This window comes from Girardinichthys multiradiatus, chromosome 4 (genome assembly GCF_021462225.1).
Source record: "Girardinichthys multiradiatus isolate DD_20200921_A chromosome 4, DD_fGirMul_XY1, whole genome shotgun sequence".
NCBI lineage: Eukaryota > Metazoa > Chordata > Actinopteri > Cyprinodontiformes > Goodeidae > Girardinichthys > Girardinichthys multiradiatus.
In genome coordinates, this window is record NC_061797.1 from 6,252,508 (window position 1) to 6,267,392 (window position 14,885).

The 14,885-nt window shown below is 40.6% G+C and overlaps 1 long non-coding RNA gene across 1 annotated transcript; it reads right to left on the reverse strand.

The window, feature by feature from the left end:
- Nucleotides 1-2,030: 2,030 nt before the first annotated feature.
- Nucleotides 2,031-2,543, reverse strand: LOC124867412. The gene is made up of 2 exons (XR_007038046.1): nucleotides 2,492-2,543; nucleotides 2,031-2,417 (listed from the first exon to the last, which is right to left on the reverse strand). It is a non-coding gene; the product is annotated as an uncharacterized LOC124867412 (long non-coding RNA).
- Between the last annotated feature and the right edge of the window lie 12,342 nt (nucleotides 2,544-14,885).

Consider the following 14,885-nt stretch of genomic DNA (forward strand, 5'->3'; position numbering starts at 1 on the left):
CAGCATTAATTTGGCACTAAAGCAGGATTTAAAATGAATCACATAGGGGTATACGTATTTGCTTGGTTTTGTTCTGCATATTTTCAGGAAGACAGCGATAAACAGTACACACCAAATCTTTAAATGCCATTGGGGCAAACATAGAGAATGTGCCATGTATTTTCATCATATAATGGCTTCAGGGATGCATGGTACATATGTGGAAGCGCATGCTACTAATTTATTTTATTTTCCTTATGTTTCCTGACAACACACTGTACTGCCCATTACAAATCAGAGATGGAAAAGTTAAGGCAAGAAGCGGACCTTGTAGTTGCCCTGGGGTATTTACCCCAGTAAAATTTCCACTGAAGATATTGTATGATCTCTCCTTAACTCTGACTGAAAATTTGAGCGAATGCCGTGAGAAAATAGAAATTGTAATCACAGTAGGCTTGAGGGAAATGAGTGCAGCTAAGGAAAAAAAGAGCTATTGCACTTAGAGACCTGTCTTTATGAAAAACTGAAATGAAACCAGCATTGCATTTTAAGTAATCCAACCGACAGGGAGCACAGGAACAATGTGTTATTGCAGCTAATCTCTAATGTTGAGAAGAGATAAACTACAGACATTTCAAATGCTTCTTTGCTGGTCTGTGTAAAGCTGGTGTTTGTTATGGAACAGTGGTCTTGTAAATGCACTGTGGTGTAGGACATCACAGTGCATTTCAGTGGATTTGCTTAAATAACTTGATCAAACTGAAAATACAACTACTGGTAATGCACCTCCACATCAACTGGAAGAAAATACTATGTATGTGCTGATGTTTCAGTTTTTCTGACCTACAAAATCATTAATAGTTTAAGTATGTTTTAGATTTACGATGCCTTGCATTTACATCCCTTTCCTCTCATTACAACCACAAACATTTATGTATATTATTGGGATTCAATGTGACACTTAAGTTGGCACATAATTGTGAATTGGAAAATAATACATAATTATTAAAACTTCTCTTGCCAAAAATCAGAAATTGGTGGCATGCATTTCCATTCAGTCCTCTTTCCTATAACAACCCTGATTAAAATTCAGAGCAACTATTTGCCTTCAGAAGTCATCTTATTAGTCCACCTGTGTGCAATAAGACCTCAGTTTACTGTAAATCCAGCTGTTCTGTGAAGGCTTCAATGGTTAGTTGCAGAATAGTGGAGAAGTTTAAAGAGTTAGGTTATAAAACACTACCCCAAGATTTAAACATACCACAGAGCACTGTTCAATCCATCATCTAAACAGAGGGGTCCTCGGCAACTCTGGAGTAGCTGCAGAGATTCACATCTCATGTGAACAAATCTGTTAACAGCACAGCAGTTACTCGCACACTCCACAAATCTTGCCCACCTTTCACAACCTTTGCTTTGATTGCTGCTTTGCTCTCTTAGCATTCTCTCCATGAGCTTCATGAGGTGGTCACCTCAAATGGTTTTCCAAAGAGTCTTGAAAGAATTTCCCAGAGGTTCATTGAGAGACAGCCAAAGGTTAATATTTCCGTCATCATACCAAAGTGTGGCTACTTTAAGGAATCTGAAATACAAAATATATTTAAAGTTATTTTACAATTTTTGTTTGCTACATAATTGAGAAAATGTGTCTGAAACCTTTTACCAGCAGTGTATATGTAGTAACTTAACACGTTTATAAGAATAAACCTTTGTTTTTGGCAACCCCCAGCTGTCATAATCTGCCTGTGTTAGGGGGTTTTGAGTAAGAGATATATCTGCTTTCTCTACACTGCCATGTTATTCAGTTGCTGTTATTTATGTTCATTCATTTGATTAGATCAATAATTCATACACGTGTTTAGATTACTTTCTTGGATTCCCGTGTTAGACGTTTTAGTTTGTTAATTTTTTTGTAGATCTGTTTCTCCCTGTATATGTTTTTAAGTCAGTTCCATTGTTTACTTTTTTTGTTTTTGTTCTCCTGGATTCCCTGTGTCATAATGCTTCGAACGGATTTGACCCACATGCAGAAAGCAATTCAGGAGACAGAGTTATAACGGTAAGAAGTTTATTGACAGTATGTTGAAATGTGTAGGAGACTGGAACCGGGACACCAATGATTTGAGGGAGAGACCCGCCAGAGGGGGGTGGAGAGACCAGGAGGTTGTTGACCCGTGGGACCGGAGACAGTGAACACTGGTGTGCCAAGATGATTGATGGTCCAAGAGTTTTTGTAGTTGGTGCAATGTTAGGAGGAGGGTGGACAGGGTTCACAGAGGTAGATCCATGGAACGAAAAAATCAGGAGACTGCCAGCTGGTTTGATCCAATGAGGAAACAGGAGGCTTGAGTCTTGGTTCATGGGGTTGGATAGCTTCTTTCCAGAAGACGGTATCCAGGCAGGGTTCGATGCTGAAGGCAAAGTCAGGTTCAGGTGACCTGCAAGGCAACAAATCCAAAATTACAAAAGAGCAAAGCAAGGCAAAGGCAAAGTAATGTGGCTTGAGCTGTACCACAAAGGGCAACACTCTGGCAGTGAGTTGCTGGCAGCCTCCTCCTTAAATACTCCTCAGCAGATTATCAAGGAGATAGCAAACACCTGTCACCTCTCCTCCGGTTCAAAACGCCATCTAGAGGCTAAGAACAGAAACAGCACCAAAACAGACAGACATGGCACAGATCCTGACACCCTGTTCATTTGTGTCAATTAGCATCCCTCCTTCAGTTGCCTGCATGTTCTCTTCCACCAGCTGTTCCTGATTTCCCTCTGATTAGCAGCCCTTGTTCATTGGTCCATTCTCCACTCTGCCTTTAGTATTTATACTCTCTGGTTTTCATTATTCTCCACTGCTTCTTCTTGTTTGCTGCATGCTCCATGTCTGTTTGGTCCACAATACTGTTAACCTCCTGCCCGTGCCTCACATCTGCCTGTGCTTCAGCGCCAGGTCATCCCTGTACGCTCATTTATTATTAAACTTTTTCATCTCCAACTATGCTCCGCATTTAAGACCTTCCTCAGAAAAACATGACAACAGCAGTGGCATGCAGGCAGATGAGGCATCTTGACAAATAAAATACTAACTATTAGTAGTAGGACAAATTATTCAATAAATTTGTTTTCTGTATTTTAAAATTTATATGGTGAAAATCCCTGAATGTATCCATTACCTGTTCAAATATATGGGAGATGGGAAAAATGTGAGGCAGTGATGAGCTGTGCCTCACCTCTGATGACACCCTGTCACACACACTGACTAATGGAGGCAGTTGGTGCATACAGATTGATATATTTAGTCTTTCTGATTGGCCATAAATGCACAATGAAAATGCACAAGGTGAGGCAGAAAATACAGTGCACTGATAGGGGGCATTGCTGAGTCCCATAGGCACAATAGGTAACAGGTGCACATCGCTGTGTGCAAGTCTTCAAAGCAGAGGGCAGGGGTGTGATACTGAGAGGTCTGTAATGGTGCACTCTTTTAAACTTGCTCCAACAAAATGGAAGATTGTGTCTCAAAACTAAAGAATTGTTCTAAACTGGATTATTAGTCGAAACCAGGGGTGTTAGAGAAAGCAAGACCAACTCCAAAATCAGAAAGATCTGCCCCAAACAAGTGGGGGAAAGGTAACCTGCTCTTTACCACTGGAGTTGTACACCTGACAGGACTGGCAGTGAGGCATGAGGAGCAGAAAAGGCAACCTCTTTTAGCACAACCATTAAAATATGACCATGTCTGGATATTATGACATGACAAATTTACTAAGGATTCTCAGCAAACATGAAGAAATGACTACTCACATTCAAAGCCAGATATCAATTAAAACGTTTGGACCATCACGGATTGACTTGGGAGCCAATGAGCAGCACGGACTGTACACCAGCATCCACAACGCCTAGCTGAGGGAGAACCAGGAGATTTTAAAAGACTTGATTAATGCAACCTGCTACCTTGCCAAACAGGTGTTGGCATTTTGTGACAATGATGAGACTGCAAACTCTTCCAATTGTGGCAAATACGTAGAACTATTACAGTCTTCTGCTGAGAAAGATGAAATGTTAGACATTTAGAGACATCCACTGTTTTCAGACCTGTCAAGTAAAATACAGAATGAATTAATTGAAGCAGTAGGGGGGGTAATTCTAAATTATGTTAAAAAAGAGATTAAGGCAGCTCCAATTGTGGCTGTAATAATTTGACAAGATAGCCAATATCACAAATAAAGCGCATATTTCAGTAGTTTTGCGCTATGAGTCTAAAAGTGAAGTGGACTGTGAAGTTAAAGAGGCATTTTTGGTATTTGATGATGCAAGTGATGACAGATTAGCTCCCAGTATGGTTATGTATTGGAAGTGTAAAATTTAACTAGTGTGGAAAAGGTTGTACCTCAGACGTTTGGACAAAGCTTCTGTCATGTCATCAGAACTTAATGGGGTGCAGGCAAAAATTAAAGAAAAATTGCTGGAGGCCATGTTTACCCACTGTTACGCACGCAAATTGAACCTTGTGTTGCTGCATTCAGCAAAGTGCACGCCTGAGGTTAGAACCTTTTTAAAAACACTTGATGGACTTAGATCATTTATTAGTAAGTCCACAAACTGCACCCGCTTATTCATGACATTGTGAGGCTGTGTTTACCAAGAGCAGCACTGACCAGATGGCGCTCCAACTCTAGGCTGTTGCAAACAATAAGCATGGATAAATCTGAGTTACCAACTGTATTTGGCATTAGGAGTGAAAATCACGACAGTTGGTATAATGACACTCTAATGATGGCCAATGGATATGAAGGATCCCTGTCAAAAGCGTCCACATGCTTTTTAATGATGGCATATAAGATCATTTTTTAGTAAAACTGCACTTTTTACAGTATTGCAAAACAAAGTGTTGGACATTGGAAATTGCTGGGCATGTACTGTGACACAGTTGGAGATGTTGAACAGTTGAAACAGTGGACACCTTCTGTCAGCGCTATGAGCAAAAATGCACCATGCTTGCTCTTAGGTTCAGAACCTATGTTTATACTTTTTTCACCTTCTAAAGATTATATACAGTGTCTCTGGCACACTAAGGGAAACAAATCTATTGTCTGATTTTAGAGAACAATACAAAATATTTAACAAATTTGAAAAATCAAATCCATAACAATGGTTAACATAAAAAATTTAACGACTTCACCTTGCACCAACTTTTTTTTGATCATTTTGGTGAACTAGCTTTCCTTGGTTTGGTCCACTGTACAACATTTTTTGATATGTCAAAACAATTTGTTGACACCAAACTGCAGAGCCATTCCAAGTATGCAAAGGTATTTGACTTTGTTAGACTAAGAGCTGATCTCGTTAGACTGTACAGCTCCTAAACCATAAGAAATTAATGTGAATATCCTCAACAACATTTTAGCCCACCAGGATCTGATGCAGACTGTTCTTTAGAACAGTCAATCGTTCTGAAAAAGCTACTCCATCTGTTGTTTACTCTAACAGCTACAAAGCATCTGTGGAAAGGAAGGAGACACATTATCCACATTGAAAAAACTGAAAACATGCAGTTGGAATAGGACCAGTCCAGGACGACTCCCAGTGACACACATGCTGAGAAGTCGACTCTGGTCATTGGCAGCTCTATGGTCAGAAACATGGCTCTGGGTCCATCAGCTACCATAGTGTAAAGTTTGCCAGGGGCCAGAACGGGTGACATGAAATCCTACCTGAAACTGCTGGCTCAGGATAAGTGTAAATACAGTAAGCGTGTTATTCACACTGGCGGTAATGACACCCGGTTACGCCAATCTGACATCACCAAAGTTAGGTTTACCTCAATGTGTAAGTTTGCTAAAACAATGACGGACTCTGTGATTTTCTGTGGTTCCCTTCCCTGATCTGACCAGTGTCGTCACGTTTAGCGGCATGCTGTCATTCGCCGGCTGGCTAGGTTGTGCCCTGAAAACAATGTGGAATACATTGATAATTGGCAAACATTTTGGGGAGACCTGGTCTGTTCCAAAGAGATGGCATCCATCCAACCTAGTTTGGATGGAGCAGCTTTCCTTTGTACGAATACGGCCAAATTTATTAGTCCACCAAAACTCTGACAACTCAGGGTTCAGACCCGGAAGCAGGTTGTTACAGCATTGTCGGATAATGATCTACTATAACACTTCTCTCTGCAGCTTTGGTACTATTTACCCACCCATTACCCAATTAGGGTGTCTTGCCCATCGCCAAAATTGAATAGATTACAAAATAATCTAAAAGGAGGAAATCATGAAAATCTCAAAAATAAAAATAAACACATGACAGATTAAAATAGAATTATAAATAAATTAAACATGGCTTATTGAACATAAGATCTCTATGTTCAAAGACTTTGCTAGTTAATGACTTGATTTGTGACAATCTAATTGATTTCTTTTGTCTCACAGAAACCTGGCTGCAGCAACTGGATTATGTTACTATGAGTCAACTCCTTCTAACTAATTACATTTTCACATACCACGAAATACTGGGTGAGAAGGAAGAGTAGCAACCATCTTTAAGTCCGACTAAGTGATTAGTCCAAGATCAATTAAGAGCTATAACTCTTATTTAATCCTTTGTTTTCCTCGACCAAATATCAAAGCACTAAAACCTCTTCTGTTTGTTGTTTTGTATTGACAAACAGGTCCTTATTTTCAATTTTTAGATCATTTCTCAGACTTCTTATCTGATTTATTGTTAAATACAGATAAGGTCATTATAGTGGGGGACTTTAACATTCATGTTGACACTGAAAGTGATAGCCTAAATAAAGCTTTTAATGCCAACTCAATTGGCTTTGTTGAACACTATAACAAACCTACCCACCTTTGTCTTCATTCTCTGGACCTTGTGCTGACATATGGCAATGATTGTAAAGAAACAACAATATTTCGTCATAACCCTACCCTTTAATAACATTTAAGTTTAATTTAAATGAGTTCTCCACACCTGAAAGAACATTTCATTATAGTAGATCATTACCAGACAATCCTGTAACAACCTTCAAAGAATCTGTTCCATTTTTAATTTAAAAAAAATACAGTGAAGGGCAGTAATTTTGTTTCTTCCCCTTCACAAATTGATTCTCTTGTTCATAGTGTTACTTTCTCATTGTGAGGTGCATTAGACAATGTAGATCCTTGAAAAATAAGGTAATTATTCATAAGAGGCTGTGTACTTTGAAGCACAATGTTAGAAAACTGGAGAGCAAATGGTGCTATACACACCTAGAGGACTCCTACCTAATCTGGAAAAATAGTCTACTTTTGTCTAAAAAGACACTAGAACAGCTTATTTCTCATCATTAAAAGAAGAGAATAAGAATAATCCTAGGTTTCTTTTTGTACAGTTGCCAAACTTACACAGACTCATAGCTCTGTTGAGCCATCAATTCCCTTCGCTCTCAGCAGTAATGACTTTATGAGAGTCTTTTTTAAATAAAATTGATTTTACTAAAAATAAAATTATTGGCATACATGATTACTTCATCCTCAGTAAATGAGACAGCATTGGAGGTAACTGTAGGAAGTAATCTGTGTTTGGACTGTTTTGATCCAGTGGAGCTTCCTGAGTTTTCCAAAATATTAGCTTCATCTAAACCTTCAACTTGCATGTTAGACCCAATTTCAACCAAATTATTTAAGAAAGTGTTCCCTTTAATTACCAGCCCCATTTTAGATATGATTATTCTATCCTTAGTAAATGGATATGTACCACAGGTAGTTATAGACAGACTACAAGCATATCTTGAAGACATAAAAACATGGATGACTGCTGTTTCTAAATTCAGACAAGACAGAAGTTGTCACCTTTGGATTGGAGTCTTTGAAAAATAAACTGCTTAGTCAACTGATTAATATGAATGGCAATAAATTGACCTCCGGAAATAAAGTAAAAAAGCTTGGTGTTATTTTTAAATCCCATATTAAACAGGTTTCTAGGATTTCCTTCTTTCACCTCCGGAACATTGCCAAAATTAGAAATATTCTGTCCAGGGGTGTCACTGAAAAACTAGTCCTTGCATTTGTTACTTCAAGGCTGGACTATTGTAATTCTTTACTATCAGGATGTCCAGAAAATGCAGTTGCCTTCAGGTGATCCAAAATGCTGCAGCAAGAATTCTGATGAAAATGAAAAAGAAAGATCATATTTCTCCTATTTTACTTTTCCCTTCATTGGATCCCTGGTGAATCCCGAATAGAATTAAAAATTCTCCTTCTCACATATAAAGCCCGTAATCTAGGCTCCATCCCCCGGAAACGGGGGAAGCTCCAGGTTCTTTTTTGTTCAATGTTTATTGCTCCAACTTCCCTTACTTAAACATAGACATGTGTGGTATTCTCTGAAACATCGGACTCTTGGCCAAAGGCTAATATAAACCATTTCTACGAACACCAAACACAGTTAAAACTACAAGCAGTTGAATAAGAAAATTGCAGGAAGTAAACGCACTCTACAAAATGGATTTACCGGACGTCTCGGCCTCTGCTTCCTGATTGGTGGGATTTACGTGAAAGACGTGGAGATAACTTTATTCTACTGGCTCTAAGGATGAAAAGGAGGGCTCATCTGTGAAATGCAGCCAATCCAAACTTGAGTTATTAGCGTGCGTAATGTAGGTTGTTATTGTAAACACTGAGTACCCTGTAGCGCAAGGCGCAGTCACTACAGCTGTTACGCACCTGACCTTCCTACCTCTGGCTGTTTATGCGCTGTGGTTGTCATTTCGCGTGTTCGAGTGTTTGTTTTTGAAACACAATGGCTTCCCACACAAAGTTCTACACCCTCGCTGAAGCTCTGGATCTAATTAGAATGGATTGCGGTACTGAACTCTGTGCAGAGGATTTATGGTTTTCTGAAGTTTGTAGCCCTCCTCATGATATTTCGAAAAGGTTTATATACTTTACAATGCAGGAAAAATTAGGGCAAGCGAAATTTTATTTCATTTTTTTCTGTGTGCCATCCTCATTATCTCTGAAACAATAGCTTCTACTGTGATATTTACACTTCTGGTTGAATATCCAGAGTGTTACCTTTAATTTGACACCAAGCTTATTTAAATAGAGTTTGTAGTTGCTGAGAAAAACTCAATTACATTTGGCCATGTAATTTTGAGCACAAACGCCTTGGGTTACAAGAGGTTAATGATATGATAGTTCCATATATTCCTGGCAGGGCACTTTGTTCTCGAACTGCAGGTTAACTGGTGGTTCCTAGAGTCTCTAGAAGTAGGATGGGAGGCAGATCCTTTAGTTATTTGGCTCCTCTCCTGTGGAACAAACTCCCAGTTTTAGTCCATGAGGCAGACACCCTGTCTACTTTTAAGGCTAGGCTTAAAGCTTTCCTTTTTGATAAAGCTTATAATTAGAGTGGCTTAGGTTATCCTGAGCTATCTCTGTAGTTTTGCTGCTATAGGCTTAGGCTGCCGGAGGACATAATGACCACTTACACTCTCTCTGCTACATTCTCATACTACTCTCCAATTTTGTCTTATTTTCTGTTATTTGAGGTTTTAACCCTATGTTCTCTCTGCTTTTTCTCCTCCTAGAAGCAACATCTGGCCTCAATGTTTAGCTGTGACACCTTCCTGGGAGGGGGCATCGGCAGAGATACTGCTGCTAACAATAACTAACAATGTTCTCATTTTAGACATATACACTTTTCCCTGTGTTTTAAGTATTTAACCTTCTCTCCTAAACATAGCTGTTGGCTAAGCTTTTACTGTGACTAACTGTATGTGTTCTGCTTTATCCTGTATACTTGAAAACTGGCTCAGAGGTTATCTGCTTAGCTGCCATCTCTCCTAGATGAAGCCACTAAAGGAGCTACTATGCCTTTAATGTTTTACTTTTATTTTACGTAGAAAGTACTCCTGGATCAGCACTTCTGTGTTATTTGTGTGTATGTTCTATTGTCTCAAACCCCCAGTGGGTCATGGCAGATGGCTGCTCACACTAAGCCTGGTTGTGCTGGAGATGTCTTACTGTGAAAGGGAGTTTTCCTTGCATCTGTTGCTACACGCATGTTTAGTATGAGGGATTGTTGCAAAGTTAGTGACACAATGCAAACGACTGTCTGCTGTCTCTACATGCTCATCCAGGAGGAGTGAATGCTGCATGTCACTGACTTTATAGCATTGGCTGGGTTTCCTTAGAAAGTTTTTAACCAGTTTGAATAATAAACTGATTTTGACTGCATTGTTTGATAATTAGGATCAATTGGAATTTATGTACTTGAGTTGGAATCTGTATGATTTGATTGAATTGACTTTGTAAAGTGCCTTGAGACGACGTGTCGTGAATTGACGCTATATAAATAAAAGTGAATTAAATTACATTTTTCTTGCTTCCGTATTGTTGAACAGTATGGAACTGATTAAAGCATAATTAAAATAACTAAATGTTTCAGTTGAGGTAAAAATTGAAATATAAGCTTATATTTTGGGTTTGTACAGCTGACTCCAGAGAAGTCAGCACCTCAACAGTCAAGAATCTCACAACACGTCACTGCCCTACAGTGAATAACCACTTTCACTCTACAAACTATTTACCTTATTGTTTAGGCTCACTTGCACACTACAGAAAATATTTCTCCAAGAAAAACATTTTACACTTTATTCTATCATTTAACATTTTACTAATGTAGGCGTCATGATTGCAGACTATGACACCATGTCAGTGAGTCTCTGTATGTATTTGTGTGTAACAGAGCATTCAGTTCACTGATTTGTAGACAGGGTGTAGGAGTTGACTGATGACCACCATCACATCTCTATCAGTTCTTCATAACACTCAATAAACACACAAACACTTGTGTACAATGCACACACTCCCACACAAACACACAGTCAGGAAGAGAGATCTATTCTGTGGCTATGGAAGGAGATCTGACTTGCAAAATCTGGTTGTTTCAGTTTGAAGATACATTTCTAGCTTTCTTATTTCTTTCTCAACAATTTCCAGTGAGTTTTACAGCAAGAAAAAAAAATCAAGAACAATTATATGCTAAGAAAAAAAAGGGAATTTTCAGTTACGTTTCTTTCTTATCTTTGTGGCAGCATACCTCCTGAGTGTCAAGAAACAACTTTCTCCAACAAACAGCATTCCAATTTTCTTTTCTTACTGCATCTTTTCTCTTATGTTTTTACACTCGTTTTTTTTCTAAGGGCCACTGAACCTTTTACAGGGCTGTGTATGCACCAGCAAACATGCTGATACAATCTTAAAGGTCATGTTCTTTTCATGTTGACAGAGGCCCTCCAAAACTTTGATGGGGGGGGAGTCCCTTGAAAGGATAGCACCATTACACTGCAGCAACACCAACACTAGCAGCTAAAGCTGAAGCCAAACTGATTAATGCCCTACATCAAAAAGCCTTTATTCTATTCAAGCTGCATTTCCAGGAGCAGTCATGCTTAACCAAGATGGCCGATCTTTCAAGCGTTCCCATCTTAGTCAGCAAGATGCAAAAGAACATAATCATCTGTGATGAGTGGCACTTGCGTTGGCTTCTGGATCTGATGTGCCACTGTAGCATGCAAATTAAGCTGAAAGCTCAAGTACATGTCCTTATTAATCATGCTCTATCATGTATAAACACAGAAACATACAAAATACAAAGAAACAGCAAAAATACAAGAAACACAGCAATGTCCCCAGTTGTTTTAGAGTAATATTTGAACACTACAATTAAATAGCGAAAGGAATCACTGGTTCTATTTTGGTTCGTGTGTATGTGGATGTTAGTGAAAGTTGTTTTCTAAGTGTGTGTGTGTTTGTGTCAGTGTTGGACTACCATTGCCAGACAGCTTCTCTCTTTCTTGCCTTGTTTTTAAAAGGCAACCATAATGGCCGGTAAGGACAGCCTTAAGAGCTACTGGCAGCTTGAAGCTTGACGCAACCAAAGGTCATTGATTCCCCCATCCTCAGTGCCTGCTCTTTCCCTCTTTTTTTTTTAAACAATTCATTGAATTTTGGCATTTTGTGAACACACTCAGGACAGCTCGCAGACAACTCGACCTTGACAGCAAATTGGATAAATAAACCTTCAATTTAGCCGCTCTCCTCCACTCCTTCCTCCGCACAGCTTGCCAGCTCAGGCATGGAGTCCCACCGGGAGCTTTCACCTATCTACATCGTTCAGCCCACGCTCCACTCGGCTCTCCCTTGTTTTTGTTTTTTTTACCGGCCTGTCTAGCGGAGCTGCCCTCAGCGCTGTGACAAACACGGCCTTAAAGATAAGCTAACAGCCTCCTTGCACTCCAGTCAAAGTCAATCCGCACTCTCCATCTAAAATGTAATGCCAATTCCATCTCTCAACCACGTCCATCCCATTTCCACAGCCTATACTGTGCCCTCCGCCTCTGTCTCTGCCTGCCTGCGTCAAACCCTTTCACAAGTTCCAAACACGCGAGGTAATGCAGACAAGCACTGACATTCATGCAAACACACACTCCTTCATACCTATCAGATGAGCTTCACCATCCTGGGGGAGAAGCGTGATGTGAGAGCACTACTCCATAACGGGTAATGACATGGCATTTAATGATACTGTCCAAAATGATCCGGGCCTCTGCCGACAGCTACGGCTGCTCCGCGTGGAGGCCGTGGAGCCGTGGAGAGCCAGATAAGCTTGGCTGGGCCTATTTTATGTTTGTGTGTTAGTGTGCATGTCTGTGTCACACTGGTGTGTTTGTGATTTCCTAACACAGCAGAGGCAATACTGTATCTTTCACTCGTTCTGTCGCCTGATACGATGTGACATATGCTCCTACCGTACACTGCCATCATTCCTCCCATCACCTCACCTTTCTACTACCTCTCACAGCTTTTCCTGCTTCATTTGCCTCAAATTCTTTATGAAGTAATTTTTAGATTTTTTCTATCTCTCTTATCTCCTAAAAAATAATACAATATGATGCTATAGGTAACATTGTAAGGCAGATGTATATTCACAACATAACCAAACAAAAACAATGTTCTTCTGTTAGAGCTGTGTGAATAATGAAGAAAAGGGCAAGCCTAAAAATCGCCCCTGGCTCCTGCCTTAGTTTAAAAATCTACCTACCATAGCAGACCTTGTCCTGTCTCCAACTGACAAAAATCATCTGAACCAACAATGTCAGTAAAGCTGCTATTTCCTTCTCGCTATGTATGATGGTGTATTGAAAAACATCTGTTAAATGCATAAATAAATGTGAGGAAATGAAGGGGATTTTAAGGAACATTAAGAATTGTCAAATGTGTTCCTGATCTGAATAGCGCATGTATACCGGGATTCTAGACTGGCGTCGCTCAAGGTGGCAGCAGGTTGGAGTAGCTCTGTTACTTTTTATTATGATTAATTCTTTTTAAGAACTCAAAGTCCTCTTGTGGTGGATAAAATATTTTTTTTGGACTATTATCCTCTCTGTTATCGGACAGTGTGCAGCTAGAGGGATTTTTGCTGATACTTTTTTACTTTTGGACATTTGCTCTGATGCGTCACAATGGCAACAGGGTTGTCTTTTTTAGAACCAGAAGCAGCTGATTAATATCTCAAACGCTTAAATAAAAGTTCAACTACAACCCCAAATCCCTGATGAGTTGAAAAGGTGGCACCGTGGATGCAGAGCAGAAACAAAGAGAAGAGAGAAAAGGAGGAAGTTCAAACCATCTCTTCCATCAATCATGATGGGCATGTGAGATCATTGGGAAACAAGTTGGATAAACTCCAAGCCCTAAAAAGGACCCAGCCAGAGTATTGGGAATGCAGTATTATGTGTTTTACCGAGACGTGGCTGCAGGATCATATCCCTGACTCCAGCGTCTCTCTGCCAGGTTTTCTGACCATACGAGCAGAGAGAGATTTAAAGAGAAGCGGCAAATGCAAAGGAGGTGGACTGGCAGTACTTAACAACAGATGGTGTAATCCAGGACTGTGAAGTGTAGTCTCTGGAGTCTCTGCCGTCCAGATATTAAACTATTAGTAGTACGTTTTCGTCCATATTATTCACCCAGAGAGTTCACCAGTGTTATTTTGGCAACAGTTACGTTCCAAAATTTCCATTTCCTTCTTTAGCTGTTGCCATCACTGCTTGTGATGTCATCAGCTCAGTTGCTACAGAACCCAATGCGTTTGTGGCCATATTTGGTGATTTTAACCATTCTTCAATCTCAAGTCACTGAGTGTCTCTGCAACGCCTCTGCTCAAGTCACTGAGGGTCTCTGCGACGCCTCTGCTCAAGTCACTGAGTGTCTCTGCGACGCCTCTGCTCAAGTCACTGAGGGTCTCTGCGACACCGCTGCTCAAGTCACTGAGTGTCTCTGCGACGCCTCTGCTCAAGTCACTGAGTGTCTCTGCGATGCCTCAGTCTCTGCTCAAGTCACTGAGTGTCTCTGCGACGCCTCTGCTCAAGTCACTGAGGGTCTCTGCGACGCCTCTGCTCAAGTCACTGAGGGTCTCTGCGACACCGCTGCTCAAGTCACTGAGGGTCTCTGCGATGCCGCTGCTCACGTCACTGAGGGTACTGCTGACGCCTCAGCCCCTGCTTCTGGTCTCAAGGTCTTCCAGAGATTTTCTGAGAGTCTGGTCCTCGTTCTGGCCTCTGAACCTATAGACGGGGGGTTCGAGGAGGAAGCACCGCCGGATCCTGTCTCTGGGGAGTTCAAGGAGCAGCTTGTCCTCGTTCTGGTCTCCAAGGGTTCCCCAGACTCTGTTCCTGCCTCTGGTGATCCCGTAGGCTCTGCTTCAGCCTCTGAGGGTTCGCCAGGCTCTGCTTCAGCCTCTGAGGGTTCGCCAGACTCTGCAAACTCCAAGCCTCCAGGGTTCCTCCCTGGGTCCAAGCCGGACGCCAGACTCAAGTCTCCGTCGCAGATCAGGAAACGCTGCAGACTTCCAGACACCTCACT